Source organism: Dendrobates tinctorius, unplaced genomic scaffold (genome assembly GCF_039654945.1).
Source record: "Dendrobates tinctorius isolate UK_male_01 unplaced genomic scaffold, ASM3965494v1 ptg000059l, whole genome shotgun sequence".
NCBI lineage: Eukaryota > Metazoa > Chordata > Amphibia > Anura > Dendrobatidae > Dendrobates > Dendrobates tinctorius.
Window position 1 is genome coordinate 14,601,554 of NW_027361727.1, and position 22,609 is coordinate 14,624,162.

At 45.4% G+C, this 22,609-nt stretch overlaps 1 protein-coding gene across 15 annotated transcripts in view; it reads right to left on the reverse strand.

The window, feature by feature from the left end:
- Nucleotides 1-22,609, reverse strand: part of NRXN2 (neurexin 2) — a 900,728-nt gene that overhangs the window by 96,911 nt on the left and 781,208 nt on the right. The window lies entirely within an intron of this gene.

A 22,609-nucleotide genomic window follows, 5' to 3' on the forward strand; every position in this document is an offset into this window, starting at 1 on the left:
CTTCAAGTACTCGGCCAGCACCTCGGCGGTGTGTCTGTCGCCCAAACACATCATCTGCAACACAGCCTGCTGACGCTTTCCACTAGCTGCTCGATAGGGGGACACATCGTGTGCAACAGTGGCAGCTGCAGATGGAGTGCTCGTACGACTGCGCTCTGCGGACGAGCTTTCGCTTCTGGAGGAGGAGGAGGAGGAGGGTCGAACGCCTACAGCCAACTGTTTCCTATACCGTGGGCTAGGCAGCACTGTCCCACCACCGCTGTCCCCTGTGGACCCTGCATCCACCACATTAACCCAGTGCGCAGTGATGGACACGTAACGGCCCTGGCCATGCTGACTGGACCATGCATCAGTTGTGAGGTGCACCTTTCCGCTCACTGACTGCTTGAGTGCATGGACAATGCGGTCTTTCACATGATGGTGGAGGGCTGGGATGGCTTTGCGAGAGAAGAAGTGGCGACTGGGTAGGTCATAGCGTGGTACTGCATAGGCCATGAGTTCGCGGAAAGCTGTGCTTTCCACCAACCGAAAGGGCATCATCTCAAACGAGATTAGTTTGGCAATGTGGGCGTTCAAACCCAGTGTACGCGGATAAGAGACTGAGTACTTTCTTGACCTACTCATAGTGTCTGGGAGGGTGAGCTGGACTTGAGAGCTGCATATGTTGGAAGTAGCGGTGGACAGGGTGGACTGAGAGAGGGTTGATGATGGTGATGGAGTTGGTGTTCTTTCTGATGGCCTAGAATCAGTCTTTCGTTGATATAACAGTGGGATTCCCTGACTGCTGTGGTCTTGCAACGACACCTCAACATTTGCTGCTGTGCTAACCGGTGGGCTTACAGTGGGGGAAACAATGTAGCGTTGCTGACTACCTTCGTTGTGATCAGCTGCACATGTGGCACTTGAGGTTTGGTGTTGTGTCCACGCTTGCAAGTGCATGCTGGTTAAATGTCTAAGCATGCAACTGGTATTCAAATTTTTCAGATTTTTCCCTCGGCTAAAGGTCTTTGCGCACTTCTTACAGATAACCTTGGCCTGATCATGAGGATTTTGTTCAAAAAAGTGCCACACTGCACTCTTCCTACTTTGGCAGACATTTTGCGGCCTAGCACGCTGTGATCTTTTGACCCTCTGGACAAGCTGTCCAGCAACTCTTTTGATGTTTGGAACCTGTCTTTGGAGTGCTCCGGGCCTGCCAGATAACAGCTGTTGCGATGTCGATGTCTGCTGTGGATGCTCCTCATCTGAGCTATTGGAAGCAGCACCCTCTTCCCCCAATGGATGCCAATCTGGGTCAACAACTGGGTCATCCATCACCTCCTCTTCTATGTCATGTGCACCTTCCTCTGTGTCACCGTGTATGGTGGTATAGTGTGCGGGAAGGGGCACCTGAGTCTCATCAGGGTCAGAATCTGGCTCTGTACACTGCGAGGACAATGTAGTGCTCTGAGTGAATGTACCAGCAGAATCATCAATCAGCGGCTGTGCATCAGTGCACTCCATGTCAGATTCATCTTGGCCTGGGTAATTCACCATTTCACTTGATAATCCAGGCATGGTATGTGAAAACAGCTCCATGGAGTAATCAGGAGTATGGCCTGCGTCATCCTTCAATCTTGGTTGGGGTGAAGGACACAAGGAAAGGTGTGGTTCATGAACATGAGTCTCCAATGACGACTCAGTGCTTTTACTTTTTACAACTGAAGAAGAGGAGGCGATAGAGCTGGAGGCTGAGTCAGCAATGTAAGACAAAACTTTTTCCTGATGCTCTGCCTTTAAAAGCGGTTTGCCAACTCCTAGAAAACTAAGCGTTCGAGGCCTTATGTAGCCAGACGATGACGCAGGGTCAGCACCTCCTGCATTCGGTCCTATTTTGCTCTTGCCACTACCATCAGATCCACCACCAACACCATCATTACCAGCTGCCAACCCCCGCCCAATTCCACGGCCTCTTCCACCAGCCTTCCTCATTTTTGGTAGAAATGTAGACAAAATCCAACAAACTATATAGTAATGTAAAACAAGGTACAAGGTGTCTATAGGACAGGGGAGATTTAGAATTTCTGCACACACTTGTGGACAGTGGACACTTTTGGATTGTGTGAGGCCCACTGATATCTGAGCGCTATGTGACAGGCTCGATGGCACAGCTGTGACCAAAGTGACGAGAGGATAAGGGAGATTTTGAATCTCTGCGCACACTTTTGGACACTGGACACTTGTGGATTGTGTGAGGCCCACTGATATCTGAGCGCTATGTGACAGGCTCGATGGCACAGCTGCCTGTGACAAAAGTGACGAGAGGATAATGGAGATTTTGAATCTCTGCGCACACTTTTGGACACTGGACACTTGTGGATTGTGTGAGGCCCACTGATATCTGAGCGCTATGTGACAGGCTCGATGGCACAGCTGCCTGTGACAAAAGTGACAAGAGGATAATGGAGATTTTGAATCTCTGCGCACACTTTTGGACACTGGACACTTGTGGATTATGTGAGGCCCACTGATATCTGAGCGCTATGTGACAGGCTCGATGGCACAGCTGCCTGTGACAAAAGTGACGAGAGGATAATGGAGATTTTGAATCTCTGCGCACACTTTTGGACACTGGACACTTGTGGATTGTGTGAGGCCCACTGATATCTGAGCGCTATGTGACAGGCTCGATGGCACAGCTGCCTGTGACAAAAGTGACTAGAGGATAAGGGAGATTGGATTGCTTTTAAAAAAGCAGTTTGCGGAGCAGTGGGTAAACAGCAATGCCAGCGTGTCAGGAAGCCTTAAAAGGCAGCCCAACAACCAACACCACTGATACACCACTATATAGCCTCCCCTTGCACTGCACACACAGTGACTTGTGTGTTGTGCAGGCCAAATCGCTAGCAGCAGAAGCAGTTTTTTTGTCTTCTTCCCTGCCTAACGCTCTCCCTACAGAATCAGCAGCAACCTCTCCCTATACTAAGATCGGCAGAAGTAAGATGGCGGTCGGCGTGCACGCCCTTTTATACCCCCTGTGACGCCCACCAAAGCAAGCCAATCACTTGCATGCCCTTCTGAAAGATGGTGGTGACCCGTGCCTAGGTCATCACGTTGCCCACAGTGTCCGTGGATCCTGATTGGCTGAAAAAGAGCGCAAAACAAACTTTTGAAACGCGACTTTGGCGCGTAAGTCGCCGACCTCGTGGCCGACCTCATCCTAGGGTCGGGTTTCGTTTCATGAAACCCGACTTTGCCAAAAGTCGGCGACTTTTGAATTTTTTCGACCCGTTTCGCTCAACTCTAATCAGTAGTAGAAAGATGTTAAATTGGCACGGCCACTTCAACAGAATGTAGCATCATCCTAGAAGCAGGGTAAAATATGCTATTTTATTCATGCAGTGTCTTAAAAGGTTACACTTTTGGGGGTTTGCTCATGTCTTGTATCTGGTCTCATGAAGGGTAGCAGGTCACCAAAACACATAACCTTGTAAGACAGTGTATGAATAACTACGTCAATACCTGGTCAATGACCTGAAGAGAACTAGGACCACATCTCAAACACTACCGTTAGTAACACACTACACTGTCATTGATTAAAATCCTGAAGGGCACGCAAGGTTTCCCTGCTCAGCCAGCAAATGTCCAGGCCTGTTTTAAGTTCGCCAATAACCATCTGGGTGATAAAGAGGAGGCATGGGAGAAGGTCATGTGGTCAGATGAGACCAGAATAGAACTTTTTGGTATCAACTTTATTTGCCATTTTGGGAGGAAAAAGAAGGAAGAGTACAACCCCCAAAACACCTTCCCAACCATGAAGTATGGTGTGGAAAACATCACACTTTGTGGGTGTTTTTCTGCAAAGGGGACAGGATGACTGTGTAGGGTACAGCAGGTTCTCAGGATGCAGTGACGAGACACGAGACTGAATGTGGTTTGTGGAATCAACTTTTATAAATTGTAGCCACTAGGGCTATGCTGAGCAAACAAAAGGAGTTAACAACAACAACAACCGGTCCACGCTGGGACTCACCAATATTGATAACACTTTCTTAATATAATTGTGACTAACCCGGTTTGCCCGGGTGTTATAGGCCAAGTATGGCCAAACTATGGGTCCTTATTTTCCTATGGTAACTTATCCTTCCAGGGGTTTGTCAGGATCACAAGCGTGGCCGCGTAGAGGTCGCTGAGGCGGCTGTCCTGGCGCCCCGATAACCAAGGATGGTTAGGCTCGACTGGCCCTGAAGGATTGTGCTGTTGGGGCACAACAGGCCTTGGAAGATCTGTGCTGTTGGGGCACAACTGGCCCTGGAGGATCTGTGCTGTTGGGGCACAACTGGCCCTGGAGGATCTGTGCTGTTGGGGCACAACTGGCCCTGGAGGATCTGTGCTGTTGGGGCACAACAGGCCCTGGAGGATCTGTGCTGTTGGGGCACAACAGGCCCTGGAGGATCTGTGCTGTTGGGGCACAACAGGCCTTGGAGGATCTGTGCTGTTGGGGCACAACAGGCCCTGGAGGATCTGTGCTGTTGGGGCACAACAGGCCCTGGAGGATCTGTGCTGTTGGGGCACAACAGGCCCTGGAAGATCTGTGCTGTTGGGGCACAACAGGCCCTGGAGGATCTGTGCTGTTGGGGCACAACAGGCCCTGGAGGATCTGTGCTGTTGGGGCACAACAGGCCCTGGTGGATCTGTGCTGTTGGGGCACAACAGGCCCTGTACAATCTGTGCTGTTGGGGCACAACAGGCCCCGGACGATCTGTGCTGGCTCTCGTTCTCAGAGCGCAGGTGTGACGCAGTTTCTAAGGTGACGGTTGGCCGGCCTCTGCTCAGGATCCCTTTGTAGATGGGACGTAGGCCTCTACTGCCGCCTACGGCGAGAAGGCGTCCACTGAGGTCAATGATGGATGGGCCGTAGCTGCAGGCGGAGGCAGGGACGCAGTGTCCAGGCTGCTGCAGCGTGTGGACCCGCTGTCACAGCAGCGGCAGGGGGTCGCAGACCAGCCGCTAAGGAGCGAGGAACAGCCGGCACGGCTGTGGCTGAACGTGGACGGCAGGCGGCCCCCGGTCGGGATCGAGCACCCGTGAATAGTCCGTGAGTGAGTCGCTTACCCCTCACAGACCCCTGATCGTCTCTCAACTTCACCGCATCCGTTACACCGTCTCTCTCTAGATCACACGGGCTCTTGTCAGTCTCCCTGCCAACTGACTCCTGAGCGCGTCCCCTCCTCCTCTTATCCTCGCCCCACCCCCTGTTGCCCTGACAGCCTCAGTCGTGTCTCTCCCTTCGTTGTCCCCCCGATGTTGTTCCCTCAGGAACCCTGATGGCAGTCCCCCTGTTTCCAGCTCAGTCACTCTGTGGGAGTCCACCTCCCTACAACTGTACCAAATTGAAGGGAGGATGGATGGGGTCATGTAGTGCGACATTTTGGCAAACAATCTACTTCCCTCAGTAAGAGCATTGAAGATGGGTTGTGGCTGGGTCTTCCAGCTTGACAGTGACCTGAAACACACAGTCAGGGCAACTAAGGAGTGGCTCTGTAAGAAGCATTTCCAGGTCCTGGAGTGGCCTAGACAGGCTCCATACCGGAATCCAATAGAAAATCTTTGGAGGAGCTGAAACTCAATGTTGCCCAGTGACAGCCCCAAAACCTGAAAGATCTGGTGAAGATCTGTATGTAGGAGTGGGCCAAAATCCCTGTTGCAGTGTGTGCAAACTTGGTCAAGAACTGCAGGAAATGTCTGACCTATTTGCAAACAAAGGCTCCTGTACCAGATATTAAGTTATGTTTTTCTATTGTAGCAAATACTTATTTCATGCAATAAAATGAAAATCAATGCGATTTTCTGGATTTTTTTTAGATTCTGTCTCTCGTAGGCGAAGTGTACCTACGATAAAAATCACAGATCTCTCCATTCTTTGTAGGTGTGAAAATTTGCAAAATCGGCAGTGTATCAAATACTTATTTTCTCCACTGTGCATATCTACTGTGACGCTAGTCACTTCTCACGGCTAAGCCTTGAGTCAGAATGGTCGGGGAGTCCAAGGTCAGAAGCCAGGAGGGTATATCATAAACCAAAGGAAGAGACAAAAGCGTAGTCAGGTAACGTTCCAAGGTCAGAGTACTGGGAGGATAACGGATCAGAGCTGAAGGGGTTAAACAGGCAGATGGTCAGAAAAAAATCCAAGGTTAGACAACAGATCAAGCAAATAGAACTCAAGGCACAGAAAAGCACAAACCTCACAATATGAATGTACATCTGGCAGTGGTCTGGGAGAAGCTGCTCAGTTAAGTAGGCATGGCAATTACTCGGATAGTGAACACCTGAAACAGCTGATGCCTCCCAGTCACAGATTGGCTAGTTGAGCTGTCAATAAACCCACTGACAGCTCAGCACGCCCCTGAACCAGACTGGATGGTCATGCTGTCAATCAAAGAACTGACAGCTTCAGCATGCCCCTGTACCAGATTGGACGGCTGAGCTGTCAGTAACTACATCCCAGACACCCTGAGGGGCGGAACTGTGACAGTACCCCCTCTTCTAGGGGGAGCCACCGGACCTTCAGGCTTCCCAGGTAATTTTAGATGGAAAGCACTGACTAACCGATTGGCCTTCATATCTCGAGCAGGGACCCAGGCTCTTTCCTCTGGTCTGTATCCCCTCCAGTGGATGAGTTACTGGAGGGAATTATGGACCCTCTGAGAATCCATAACCCTCTGAACCTCATACTCCAGGCCGCCGTCAACTGAAATCAGAGGAGGCGAGGATGAGAATCCTGAGAAAGGAACAAATGAGCTTGTTTGCTGAATCGATCAACTACCACCCAGTTAGCAGACTTCCCATCAGACAGAGGCAAATCTGTAATGAAATCCATGGACAAATGAGTCCATGGCCTTTCTGGAATAGGCAATGGAGCCAATTCCCCAGCCAGCCAGCTATGACTGACTTTGGCACGTGTGCAGACTTGAAAAGCAGATAGAAAATCTTTAATATCCTTATGCATGGATGACCACCAAAAAAGTCTAGCGATGGCTTTCCTTGTGGTAGTAACCACAGGATGGCCACTTAAAATGGAATCATGAAATTCCTGCAACACCTGCAACCTTAGGTACTTGTACAAGCACAAATAATTTGGACCCTGTGGAAGTAGAAGGAGCCAACGAGTGGGCTTTACGAATCTCCTCTTCTAGCTTCAAGGTTACCATAGACACCACAATACCCTGAGGAATAATAGATGATTGAGGTTCTGGAGGAGAAATGGAATCTAGACTATGAGATAAAGCATCAGCTTTCATATTCTTAAACCCTGGCCTGAATGTAATAGAAAAATTACATTGAGAGAAAAACAAGGACCAACTGGCCTGTCTAGGAGTTAGCCTTTTAGCCGATTCAAAGTAAGCTAAATTCATTGAATCATAGAATCGTAGAGTTGCAAGGGACCACCTGGGCCATCTGGTCCAACCCCCTGCTCAAAGCAGGATTCGCTAAATCATCCCAGACAGATGTCTGTCCAGCCTCTGTTTGAAGACTTCTATTGAAGGAGAACTCACCACTTCTCGTGGCAGCTTGTTCCACTCATTGATCACTCTAACTATCAAAAAGTTTTTTCTAATATCTAATCTGTGTCTCCTCCCATTCAGTTTTATCCCATTGTTTCTAGTCTTTCCTTGTGCAAATGAGAATAAAGATGATCCTTCTACAATGTGACAGCCCTTGAGATATTTGTAGACAGCTATTAAGTCTCCTCTCAGGTGGCACGGTGGCTCAGTGGTTAGCACTGCAGCCTTGCAGCGCTGGGGTCCTGGGTTCTAATCCCACCAAGGACAACATCTGTATGTTCTCCCCGTGTTTGCGTGGGTTTCCTCTGGGCACTCCGGTTTCCTCCCACATTCTAAAGACATACTAATAGGGAATTTAGATTGTGAGCCCCATCGGGGACAGTGATGATAATGTGTGCAAAACTGTAAAGCGCTGCGGAATATGTTAGCGCTATATAAAAATAAAGATTATTATTATTATTATTATTATTATTATTCTCTTCTGCAAGCTAAACATTCCCAAATCCTGCAACCTTTCCTCATAAGACAGGGTTTGCTGACCGGTCACCATTCTGATTGCTCTTTTCTGAACTTGCTCCAGTTTGTTAATGTCTTTTTTAAAATGTGGTGCCCAAAACTGGACACAGTATTCCAGATGAGGTCTGACCAAAGAGGAGTAGAGGGCAATAATGACTTCACGTGATCTAGACTGTATACTTCTGTTAATACATCGTAGAATTGCATTTGCCTTTTTTTCCTGCTGCATCACACTGTTGACTCATATTCAGTCTGTGATCTATTAGTATACCCAAGTCTTTATCACATGTGCTGTTGCTTAGCCCTATCCCTCCCACTCTGTATATGCATTTTTCATTTTTATTGCCCAGACGTAGTACTTTGCATTTTTCCCTGTTAAAAACCATTCTGTTAGTTGCTGACCACTGCTCCAGTTTATTTATATCTTTTTGAATCCTCTCTCTCTCTTCTCTAGTATTAGCTATCCCTCCTAGCTTTGTGTCATCAGCAAATTTAATCAGTTTACCCTCAATTCCTTCATCTAAATCATTGATAAAGATGTTGAACAATACAGGGCCCAGGACAGAGCCCTGTGGTACCCCACTTGAGACATTCTTCCAACTGGATGTGCAGCCATTTACGACCACTCTTTGGGGCCATACTTAGCCATTTTTTCAATAAGGATTGTGTTATCCATGATTCTTGATATCCATGATCACCGTAACTGGATGAACCGCCCCTCCAAAAAAATGCCTCCATTCCGCAAAGACCAATTTGACAGCAAGTAACTTCCGATTCCCAACATCATAATTTTTCTCTGCCGGAGAAAATTTTTAGAAAGGAAAGCACATGGATGCAGGTTTGTCAGAGTTTTGGTCCCCTGCTATAAGACTGCCCCCACTCCGATCTAGGAAGCATCCACCTCCACAATTAAAAATTCTTGGAGATCAGGTTGGATAAGAATTGGTGCGGACATAAAACACTCTTTTAATGTTTCAAAAGCCCTGATAGCACTCGGCGACCAAACCTTGAGATTCGCCCCCTTACATGTAAGGTAAGTAAGTGGTTTAGCAATTTGTGAAAACCCCTTGATACATTTTTTATAATAGCTGGGGAATCCCAAAAAAGCTGCAAAGTCTTAAGATCACGAGATTGAACTCAATCAATTATGGCCTGCACCTTTCCAGGGTCCATCTTAAACCCCTCTGCTGACAAGATAAACCCCAAGAAAGAATTCCTGAACAGAAAAAAACACATTTCTCTATTTTAGCAAACAAGTTCTCCCTCAGTCTCTGCAACATCACACGCACATGTTCCTGGTGAGTGTCCAAGTCTGGCGAGAAAATTAGAATGTCATCAAGGTATATTACAACAAATCTTCCAATGCAATCAGAGAAAATATTCATAAAATTCTGAAACACAGCAGGTGCATTAGATTTTCAAACAGACCATCAGACGTTAAAAACTCTGTTTTCCTCTCATTACCCTTCTGGATGCGTATCAAATTATAAGCCCCTCTAAGATCAAGTTTAGAAAACACCCTGGCCCCCAGAAGCTGATTATATAGGTCGGGGATGAGTGGAAGTGGGTAGATATTTTTAACCGTTATCTTATTTAATTTTCGGAAATCAAGGCAAGGACAGAGACCCCCATCAGCAGCTACGGGGAGGAGGAAGGATGGATATGACCCTTCCGTAAACTTTTGTTAACATATTCCTTCTTGGCGGTTCTTTCAGGCCCCGACAAATTGTAAAGGTGAGCTTTTGGCAATTTGGCACTAGGAATAAGATCAATAGCACAATCATAGGGACAATGGGGAGGTAGTATCTCTGCCTCTTTTTCCGAGAACACATCTCCAAAGTCCTTCAGGTACCCTGGAAGACCCTCCAGACTAGCGGAACATATTTGTACATTTTTTAGACATTTCTTAGAACACTTGGGGCTCCATTTCACAATCTCCTTCAGACACCAATCAATAACTGGACTGTGAGTCTGCCATCATGGAAACCCCAGTAGCAATCCAGCAGGTACATTATCCAACACAAAACAGGAGATGGATTCAGAGTGAAGTGCCCCCACTTGCAGAGTGAAATCCACTGCTGCTTTATTGACCAAATTGTGAGCTAACGGTGTCTTGTCAAGGGCTATGATTTGAATGGTTCTTTCTAAACTAACTGTCCCTAACCCTAACTTCAGTACCAGTCCCGAATCAATAAAGTTAGCAGCAGACCAAGTCAATGAACACCAATGTTGACAATACCTGGTTCTCGAAGGAAATCATTGTATTTATTAGTACTTTGTCAGATGAAGAAAAAGGTACCTGGGAGGCTTGGTGACCTCCTCGGTTGTCACCCAGACTCAGACGTTCTCCCAATGGTTTGGTGGCTTGATGACAAGTTGGGCAATTCTGAAGAAAATGTCCAGAGAGACCACAGTATAGACAGAGTCCGAGATTTTGTCTCAATCTTCTTTCTGCAACACAAAGACTGGCAACTCTAACCTTGGGTAAATAGACCTGCTCCGGGGAAGTATAACATGTGGCCTGCTGTTCAGCATGTCTCTCACGGATTCTGCTGTCCATTCGTATGGCCTGAGTCATGGCCTCCATCAGAGAACAAGGGGCGTCATGGAGGACCAGAGCATCCTTGAGTGTCTCGGAAAGGCCTCTTTGGAACTGGCACTTGAGAGCAACATTGTTCCATAGAACTTCGGTGGACCACTGCCGGAATCAGTACGGTAGTCCTCAGCTGTGCGACCCCCTGTGCCAGGTTCATGATCTTAGCCTCAGCGACCTGGATTCTGTCGGGTTTGTCATAGATCAGACCTAAACTGTCAAAAAGGCATCAACAGAAAACCAATCTGGGGTTTGTGGGGACAAAGACAATGCCCAGGTCTGAGGACTCCCTCACAGTAGGGACATAATAATTCCCACCTGCCGCAGCTCCTCCCCTGATGACCGGGGGGCGCAGGGTATAAAATAACTTATAGCTCGCCATGAATACCTTAAACTGGTCTCTCTCTCCTGAAAATTTATCAGGGATGGATGTGACAGGTTCGGGAGAGATCAACTGTACATCAGAGGATACTGACTTCACAGCCACTGCCGGCAGTGGGGGGCTATGGGAGGTCTTCATCAAAATATTTATCTGACCGTGAAACTGATATTGCGATGACTCCAGGCTCTGGCAATCCTTTGCCAGATCCTGAGTCATCTGCATCACAAAGCGTGTGAACAGGATCCATACTGGCGAAAAAGAAACACATAGCGGCCAGATGTAATGTGACGCTTCTCACGGCTAAGCCGTGAGTCAGAATGGTCAGGGAGTCCAAGGTCAGAAGCCAGGAGGGTACATCATAAACAGAAGGAAGAGACAAAAGCGTAGTCAGGTAACGCTGCAAGGTCAGAGTACCGGGAGGATAACGGATCAGAGCTGAAGGGGTTAAACAGGCAGATGGTCAGAACGAAGTCCAAGGTCAGGCAACAGATCAAGCAAATAAAACTCAAGGCACAGGAAAGCACAGAGCACAAACCTCACAAGATGAATATATGTCTGGCAGTGGTCTGGGAGAAGCTGCTCAGTTAAGTAGGCATGGCCATTACCAGGGATAGTGAACACCAGAGACAGCAGATGCCTCCCGGTCACAGGTTGGCTAGTCGAGCTGTCAATAAACACACTGACAGCTCAGCACGCCCTTGAACCAGACTGGATGGTCATTCTGTCAATCAACGAACTGACAGCTTTAGCACCCCCCTGTACCTGATTGGACGGCCGAGCTGTCAGTAACTGCATCCGACACCCTGAGGGGTGGAGCTGTGACATTTACTCATTCAGAGATCTGTGGGTTTTTTGGCGTATGAAAAAAATGGATCATTTTTGATCAATCAGTTGGGTCTAATTTTCTTTCATTTTCGGTCTCTTAGTCTGTTTTTACCATCAGAGCATCAGTTTTTCTCATAAGCAAAAACAGGAATACATTTTTAAGACCTCTACCCATCAAACACTGGACAGCACTTGGATGACAAACAGAGGGTACGTTTTTCACCAACTTGTTAATTTGCATTGGCTATTGTGATCACCAACACTGATCAAAAATAGCCATATTTTGCGGTTCTTCAAAAACAACATGGACATATGAACACTTGCATAGACAAAAATGGGTACATGGTCAATAAGATAGGAGATTGGAGGTGACATGCTTTAAAATTCTATGGAGAGGGGACGAGACGTTCTGCTGCAAGTTCTCATTAAACAATTAACACCAAGTGCCATCAGCTCAGTAATAAGAAAATCTGTATTCCTTGAAGACAGATGTTTCCCAAGAATTGAAAATTTTGAGAATAATCAGTACAGCAAGAGGAAAAAAGCGGATTTCTCTAACATACATTACAAAGTTTCTTATTTTCATCTTTACTATTGATTATAGAAAAAAATTAAATGGTGGTTACCCTTTAAATATCAGTGGTCAGGATTTATCATTGTAAAAGAAATAAATGTCAGAAGTGCAGTGATACATCAAAAATTTTGTAAAAGCAAGTATGAAAAACCATTGTTGATTTGGATGATAACTAATATAGTATTAAAAGGGAAATAGACTCAAAGTGATCGTCCCTATTAGATTACTAATACTATCACAAACTGTTTTGATTGAAAATCCAAGAATGCGACTCTTTTCACCCAAGTAAAAAATTCTCGGCATGACACACAAGGATGCAGTTTACCATACGTCACCTTCAAAAGAAGAATGGTCTCCAGTAAACCTTTTCTCATCTGAAAATACAAGATCACAGTAAAGGTTGGCGATTGGCAGCCATCCATCACCAAAACTTAAGGCGAGTCCATCTTGCTCCTGGCTTCCCGTTGGGCTCTTACCCCAGTTTCGGCTGAGAGCCTTGGCTACTTTCACACATCAGTTTTTTGCCGTCAGGCAGGATCCGGCTATTTTTAGAAAAAACGGATCCGGCATAAATTTTGGAGAACTGTAGAAACGGATCCGTTTTTTTGCTGGATCCGTCTCTGTTCCTGGGGACTGGCCAATTGGATCTGAGCATGCGCAGACTTAAAAAAACCGGATCCGGTGGCTGGATCCGTCTTTTTCTGGATCCGGCGCATTCCGGCGCCCATAGACTTTCATTGTAGCAAAAAGCTGGAAGCGCCGGATCCGGCGCTTCCGGCTTTTTCGCCGGAGACAAAAAACGTTACAGTAGCCGTTTTTTCCAGACGCCAGAATGAGACAAGTTGCCGGATCCGGCAAAAAACGGATGAAACGCAATGCCATCCGGCACGATCCGGCGCTAATGCAAGTCAATGGGGAAAAACTGGATCCGGCATTGCATTTTGCCGGATCCGGTTTTACAAAAAAAAGCCGGATCGCGCCTGAAGGCAAAAAACTGATGTGTGAAAGAGGCCTTAGTCAAGAGCTATTATATAGACCACTATGAGATTGGCAGGAGAAGTAAATCTGGGTTTTTGTGGAAACATCTTTTGAGATCTTAAAAGATTCCTGTTTCCCTCATGGAGATCCAGCTGCTGAAGGAACAGGGATGTTGGATGTTGATCTCCATGAGTTCATTCATCCTCATTTTTCACAGTCTTCTACTAGGCATTGCTCCTACTGGCCAGTTTCCTACTCCACACTGATGAGGGGCAATACCCCGAAACAGCTGTCTGTGGATGGATACCATGTTTTGGCATAGGTGGTTTCCTTCATTGGAGACTGCCCTTCCCGTGGTTGTTCCTTCCCGGGGAAAGACCTGGCTGGTCATTGCTTGCGTTGAGAAACATGTGATGGTGTCTCCACGGCTTGTGTTTTGCATGTTTTTACATATTTCCCATAAGGGATGGGGGCATTGCTCTAGAATCACTGCAATGAGAAACATGTGATGGTGTCTCCGCAGTGTTGGATGTTGATCTCCATGAGTTCATTCATCCTCATTTTTCACAGAAGCAACAGGGATATACATGCAACATTCTCTGGGGAAAAAGCACGTAGAATAGTTTTGTGGCATGAGCGTCCGCCATGCCATCTCATTCAGAATCCTGCTCTGCACTGAGGAGGGGCAAAAACTCCAAACAAATCTCTGTACGTTTATGTGTTTCCAGCTTGAGGTGTCCATACACCTTACAAAACTGTTGACAGACGGCTATCTCTCCCGACTGTCACATAGTCATGAATTCTCAGCTTAGATGAGCATTAATGTGTTTTCTATGGGGACAGGGGAATAAACTACTGCAAGAGTTACTTGGCAGTGGTTTATCTGTCTGCAGAACAAAGGGATCGAGCACATTAATTCAAACTTCCCCCATCCTTATTTTCCTCGACACTATCTGTATCTAATATTAAGAAAATATCAAATATATATTGCGACTTAAAAAGTAGCTAAACTTATTTTAATTTATTTGGAAGAACCCTTGCAATGATGCCGAAGGAACAGACTGTTTTCCCAAAGTCAGTAGGGGACTGTATGCATATACAGTGCCTTGCGAAAGTATTCGGCCCCCTGGAACTTTTCAACATTTTCCCACATATCATGCTTCAAACATAAAGGTACCAAATGTAAATTTTTGGTGAAGAATCAACAACAAGTGGGACACAATTGTGAAGTTGAAAGAAACCTATTGGCTATTTTAAAATTTTTGTGGAAAGTCAAAAACTGAAAAGTGGGGCGTGCAATATTATTCGGCCCCTTTACTTGCAGTGCCAATCATATAATAAAATAGAATCAACCTTTATTGAAAAATATCTAAAAACAAGACAACCACACAGATTAACCAACAACCAACCGTTTCGCCTATTATGGCCCTGCACTGGGGCCCTGATGATGACTACCTAACAGCAGAGGTTGGTACCCTAAACACAATCGAGATTGGCGCCCCCGCTCCACGACGGCTGAACCCTGATGCTCCTGATTAACCCTGGACTGGTGCTGCATACAGTCATTGATTTACCCAGGAAAAGAGTGTAAAGGTAAAGGTATTGCCAATATAGGTAGTCTTATAGGCAGCAATAGAAAAAGTGCAAAAAAAGGCTTTTTTACATCATCCCTGTTGTAATTGCATTGGTTGATGAGTCTATAGCGGCTTTAGGCCACTCACTAAGAAAGTTGGAGGTATTGGCATGAAAGGTAATATTTCAAGTATGGCTATAGTCCACACCTCGTGTAGGTGCCTGGGTCATAGTCCTTACTACTGTATAATTTGATAACTAGGAGATATTGTAGCTCCCAAAAGGACTGGTTGTTCTACCTCCCCAAGATAAGCGAAGACAGGCGCCGCATCCTTTTCCAGGTAAATGTGGCACCCCCAGGAGTATGGTCGCCACAGTGGCTTTGCCATCCTCCAGGGTAGGGTAATTCCAGGCTTGGAGGCAATGATGGGTCTCTCTCGCAGTCAATTCATACATGCAACACAGTTCCACTCCAGGCCAGCAGGGGGAACTCTGAACCAGGATTAAGGGGAGGGGTGCCCTCTGAGGGCCAGGAGGAAGGAGTAGTCAGTTAGTCTGCGAAGGGTGAAGTGTGCAGACGTGTGGAGAGAAGCTGGAGGTTGAGCTAGGAAGGAGAGCTCACTCAGCTTGAGAGCGCACGAACTGGAGCCTGGTCTCCATGGCTGTACGGATACTAAGGGTCCTACAGCAGATACCAGAGGAGTAGGAGGCTGTAAATGCCCTACTCCCATCTAAGACTTGAGGCACAACAGCAGCTTGGATAGAGAGCCAGGACTCAGAGAAGGGAGTCCCCGAGAGAGGCTACAGCTGTCTGCCGTGCAAGTACGGTTCTTGGGAACACCTGACAGGAGGAACTTCAGAGTAACTTAGTACTGGAGTGCTTCATTCAAACAAGCGTTAGGAAGGAGACTGCACAGCCCATCTGCTGAGAGAGAATCCCTGAGTTGCTTCCAGGCTAGCCTGCTCCAATACCATCTGTAATCAGGACCCTGGACTGCAGTTATCATGTTAAGGTACAGAAATTGCACCCCGCTGTGTCTTGTCTGCTTCCTACCTTTCCGGCACTGCTACATCCCCGTGCCAACCACATCTACACTGCCCTGGGACTATAGCTTCACCTGTGGGGAGCTTTCACACCTTTGCTGCACCAAACCATCAGTTCCAGCGGATCTGTCTGCAGCGTCGGCTTAACATCTCCCTTGCCAAACACCACAGGTGGCGTCACAAACTATTCCATTACACCATTACAATTCCCCATTACTTGGGCGCCCAGGGCCACGGACCGGGTCACTGCTGCTGTGACGCATCCCACTGACACCGGCCCGGTACCGAGTACCCCACAGCCCTGGGAGGGCGACCCATAAGACCTCCTGAGGGTTGACTTTCTTCTATTTCAGTCAAACTATACTTCATTACCTTTTTTGCTTACTTAACTCCCAAACATCATGCTGCCGTGCTGTTTGACATAGCCAGATCATGCTCCATTAGAAGGTGATTTCATCTGCTGCCCAGCAAGGATCTGTACTTTTTTTTCCAAACAGTGTAGCAGAATGTCCCACCCTTCAAAATGTGGTGATTTTAATTACAGCAGGTCCCTATTTACCCATAAATGCAGGCATTGCTCAGAGAGGTGTCCACATTCACCCAGGAATTCAGACATCAGCCTTAGAGAGATATTCACTCACGTAGGGACCCATCAGTCTTTGAGACCACCTTGACGATGGTTGATGGTTGATGGGCAGATATCATTTGGTCAAATTTTATGCTAAGTGTCTAATCTTTTTTTTCCTAATATTCAAACAGCATGATAGAGTGCAACCTTTTTTTGTATATTGTATCCTGCCTGAATAGGGGCTAGAGAAGATATTTTCCCCACTCTAATTATTTGTAAATAGACTATGGATCTTGGCTGAACAGCAGTTGAAAGCAGCTTCTAAAGGAGCATCAACTAACCATATAAAGCAGCATAACACAACGATATTTTGAAGGAAAGGAAGCAAAATAAATATGTTCAATCTTCATCACTGCAGGAGTCCCTTTTGAAGCCTCACTTGGCATTTCTACCACCTACACTCCTTTTTCAGCCCTCACTATTGTTGTGTAGCTACAAAATTGCCTTTCGACTATGTTTTTCACTAGGGGACATCTTGACAGGGTAAAAGGTGTACCCTTCCTCTCAATATGCTACAGCAAGTAATCCATTTAAAATTAAAATAGCAGATACATGGGCAGATTAAAAAATGAAGAGTGACATGGTGTCACATCAGTGTATAAACCCTCTCCTGCAACTCCTGCTGCAATCGCTAGACAGTGCTGTATTTGCATGGAAGATGGCATAGGAGGATCTAGGCACTGTCCGGTTTAACATTATTGTGGCTGGGACTTGTAGTTCTGCCCAACCAGGGAATCTATGTCTTACTGCAGAGTGCAGGTTATTGATTGTAATCAGCTATTTGTGGTGATCCTTGAGTGGACGCCACACGCTATTTAAACTCCCAGCATCTTAGCACAAGCTGCTAGTTATAAGTTGTTACTTACCCTGGCTTGTTGATTTTTTCAGCCTGCTTTTTGGAACTCCAGGTTATTAGTTCATGACTATGGCTCATATATCTGTTTACCCAAGACTCTGTTCTTGACCTTACCTACTGGTTTTAACCCAGCATGATTATTCCCCACCAGCTTCCACCATCAGCAACCACTCTGTGGTTGTAACCTAAGTGGCCCGGCATTAATCCAAATAAATGTAAGTGTCTTAAAGGGTGAAGACCAGGGTTCTCTTAGGACCTGCTAAGTGGACTGGCTTGTACAAAGCTTGTCCTTGAAAGCCCCATGAAGAGCTGCAAGCCTTCCACATACAGCGGCGTCATTACACATGGGAGGGCCATTGGTTGTTAATGGTTAATTAACATTGAGGAAATTAACCCTTTCCTTTCGCAGACATTTTTTTTTCTTCCCCTTCTTCCATAGCCACACGAGGGTTTTTGCTTTTGTTCTTTTTTTTTGCAGGACAAGTTTTGTTTGACACCATTCACGTCACCATACATTGCACTGGAAGAAGGAAAATAAAATTCCAAATGCAGTGAAATGATGATAAATCAACAATATTGCCATTTTTTGGATGTTTTGATTTAACGACGGTCATCGTTCAGGAAAGATTACATGACAGTGTGATTTTCGCGGACGGTAGAATTACGGCAATTTGAAACTGATATATGGTTTATGTTGTCATTTTCTCAGACCCGTAACTTTTTTTTTTTTCTATTTTTCCATCGATTTAGCTGCGAGAGAGCTTTTTGCATGGCCAGCAGACACTTTAATTGGTGTCATTTTGGAATACATATGCTGTTTTAATCCATTTTTGGTGGGAGTAGCTGCTGTAAAGAAAAAAGGCAATTCTAGAGTTTTGAATCTTTTTGATTTATGGGTTAAATAGTTTTATAATTTCATGCCAAATATGTTTATTACTAATTTCTATATTTTTAAATGGGGTAAAAGGAAGGGGGTGATTAGAATTTACTTTTTCCATTATATTTTTTAATGTCCATAATGGATTGCTTCACCTGATCGCTTGTTCCATGTACACCACACTCGACATTATTGACAGGTGCCCTTAAAACAGTGGCAATCAGAGCTAAATCTGGTAGCGGTAAGTGCCTGCTGTATGACACAGTTAGAACAGTGCTGTTTGCGAAGCAGGCTCAGCTCCTGAGACCGCTTCATACTCCTGAACCAGACATGGCGGGTGTCGGGAAAGGTTTAGCCTTGTGAAAGCCTCTGTTTTTCAGCCTTGTATCTCGGTGTATAGATTGTACTGTCTAGATTAATAATTGCACCGTCTGTATATAATAAACACATGCTGTATATCACTGTCATTGGAAGATGTAGAAAGGCGAGCGATGACGCCCTTATAGCAGTTTCTGAAGGGTTCAGGATCTGAGGTTAATGAAAAAACAATATTGTGAAGAAACACATCTGTCTATGACATGCTCCTTCCTAGAAATATCAAGTATGGAGGAGTATGATTGCAAAGAAATTTCCAACGATTAAGTGAACACTTGAGATTTTAAGATGTTATTTGCTGGGACAAGCATGTTCCTTAGTAACAGGTCATCATTCTATTACTTGGTATAATGGGAAAAAAGAAGATATACGAGGGTTTCATGACTGCTCAGTAAGAACAAAACATTTCTAGAAGGAAACCTCTGTACAAGAATAGTAGGCAGGTCCCTGCTGGCCAAAGACGGAGTCAGAGTGAGGAGTTCAACAATGATGTGCTCATCCTTTACAGTTTTTCCTTCTTTGTGTACATGACCATATTTTCGATCCAGCAAAACATCGGATCGTATTTGAACCATTGGGGCCGTGTAGATACCCGATAATTTTCTCCGACCGTGACTGTCCATGGAAAGAGTCCCAGCAATGACCAAATTGGACGCGACTATCAGATCGCACTCGGCCATGCAAGTCAACGAGTCCATGGAAAATATGGGACTTCACTTGGGCAACATCCGACTACACTCCGGTTTTCACGGACTTACGGAATGGAAAAGATGGAGAAACTCTTTTTTTTCAATCTTCTCCTCTGAAAACATTGGTTCACACAACGATGAAACTCTGATCAGAGAGTGATTAGCATAATTTACCAGATTTTATTGGATGAGAGAAATTACTGTTGTGTGTGACCCCAGCCGAAAAAGTGTTTATTACGAATTTACTGATGAGTGATGATCGGTCAGTGGCAGGTTTGAATCTCACACTAATAGTAGCTGCAGGTAACCAGAATTTATCATTTGTTCTGTCTTTCTGTTCTGCTGAAAATCAAATATGCTTTTAAGGGTGCTCAGTACGCCGGTCCACCCGCAGATTTTGCATCCCTGTTTATTGATTGACAGCAGTGGCTTGCCCTCAGGCATGCATTGGCACGCAGCCCTCTCTTCATCGGTTCCATTACACATGTAGCTGTATATGTGCAGCGAGCGGCCACAGCACAGAGGAAAGACGGCTGCGTACAAGAGTGCGCTCCGGCACTCCTGTATGAGCGCATGTTCTCTCTTCAGACAGCACTTGCTCCAAGCAAAACAGGCTAACATTCACCATGGAGTCAGGCTGAGTCATGTCAAATCTGGAGGGGTAGGAAGATGCCCTTAGGAACCTGGCCATGCATCTTAATTAGCATAATAGATTAATGAAGATTTCAGCAGAATGAAGAGACAGATTAATCAACTTAAGAATTGATTTTTATAGGAGTTAAGCTTTCTGCATGGCTGTGTGGTTAGTTTAAAATGGGTTTTGGGGCTGATAGATTCCCATGAATGGGCACCTGTCATCAGTATTTCACCCCCCAAATTATTTATATGTGCACATTAGGGTGACCGGATCTCATATGGGGGGGAAAAAATGTCAGAATCTTGTTCGTCTGGACCCCACAAAACGATTCCCCTTTCCAGATATTGAGAGAGCCAAAATTTGAGCTCGATCAAACGACGTTAACCCGTGCCGCTCGTCGCTCAAAGTTTGAAAAAATCCAAATTGAGGTATTTTAAGATTTAGGTATTTTGCATAGTCTGTTAGACTATAAAGAATGTGACAACAACATTGCAGAAATAGCCCTGACCAAATTTTCGAACCATTTGTGGTATTTGAATGCAGAGTTGGTGGGATTATCGTTTTTTGATCCCACCATTACAGACAATGAAAAGTTGTTAATGGCTAATAAATTGCTCAGTAGCACAGATGAACCATCAGAGCACGCTAACCTACATGAGTTGATAATTTTACATAGTTATCTAATCTATTCTAGAGCTTTTGTTAAAGTAGTTTTTGAAACGTCAGAATATAATGCTCGGCATTTGCTTACAACTTGCAGGACATATTGCTTTTGTTCTTCATCTTTTGTCAGAAGGTCGTTAAAGTCGGTTACTTCCTACCTCTTTTAATTTTTGTTTCCTAGCTTTTGGATTTACAACCCTAGCGTGCTCTGATGGTTCATCTGTGCTACTGAGCAATTTATTAGCCATTAACAACTTTTCATTGTCTGTAATGGTGGGATCAAAAAACGATAATCCCACCAACTCTGCATTCAAATACCACAAATGGTTCGAAAATTTGGTCAGGGCTATTTCTGCAATGTTGTTGTCACATTCTTTATAGTCTAACAGACTATGCAAAATACCTAAATCTTAAAATACCTCAATTTGGATTTTTTCAAACTTTGAGCGACGAGCGGCACGGGTTAACGTCGTTTGATCGAGCTCAAATTTTGGCTATCTCAATATCTGGAAAGGGGAATCGTTTTGTGGGGTCCAGACGGACAAAATTCCGACATCGATTTTTTGCGGTCACCCTAGTGCACATAGATCTTTGAAAGACAAGTCCAGCCATATCTTTACATGGCCAGTCATTTCCTTCATTACTGATAAATCAGGGTTTTAATTGATATGTAAATGAGGCTGAAGGACTATGGTAGATCTGAAACCTCTGTCACTCCAGCTCTATTCCCTGCCCAGCACCGCCTCCTCCTCTCACTGTTTAACTGATGGCTCCTTTGCCTGAAGTTACACAATACAGGTCAGTCAGGAAAAGGCAAGATGAGCGGGGAATAGAGCTGGAGTGACGGAGGCTTCGGATCTACCACAGCCCTTCAGTCTCATTTGCATATCAATTCAGGTGGACGCAGATTTCTCAGTAATAGAGGAACGGACCGCCCCATGTAAAGGTATTGCTGGACTTGTCTATAAAAGAGCTATCTGCACATATAACTAGTTTTGGGGGGGGGGGTGAAAATCCTGTTGACAGATTTCCTTGAAGCCTATGGCTACTATGGCTATATATAGAGAGAAGTAGCGTGTTTGGCGTTCTGTACCAGAAAGAAAGAACTTAAGATCACCTGTAAAGATATATTAAGAAATGCTTCCAAATAGAAATACGGGCCTAATTAGGGTAAATAAGTTAAGAGAATATTTGAAGGAGGTGGCGGCCCTACGGGGCGCCGATGCGGCAGCACATATGGTTTCTGCAGCCCTTCACTGAACAGAATAGGCTTTGATACATATGACAGACCGTATAACGTTGATGTCTTCAGCCATTGTGTTTGTCTTCTTGTTTTCTAGTGGATCGCTGCCATAATCTGCAGTCATTTCAAGTCTACAAATTACTCCTAGGACGTTATAAAATGTATTAATAATAAGCAAATGTGAGTACAAAGCGGAACAGCTGGAGATATAACTAAGGACAATTGGATGACACGATCGGAAAAGACAATATCTTCCATGTAAGATTTGTTGGTTACAGTTCACTGCGGGGTGCTCCGTGCCCGAGACTACTCCATTCCTCCTGGTGGTGGTGACAACCTTAGTCTTCTGGCTTGTGGCCAGAACTAACACTTTTCAGCACCCTTCTCGGCTGTTTTTTGGCTGGGAAAACTGTACTGAAATGTTAATTTTGGACTTCAGGTGACAAGACTCATTAGAAACAAAAGTTTCTCACTGAATTATTTAAAAGGAATAAAACTAATTCCCTGTTATTCTGCTGTCCCTAAAAATGTTCCCGTGGTATCAAGCGGAGGGACTGCAAAGAATCTGCACCAGTAGGATCCAGTTCACATGAACAGGCTGCCACAAACGGCA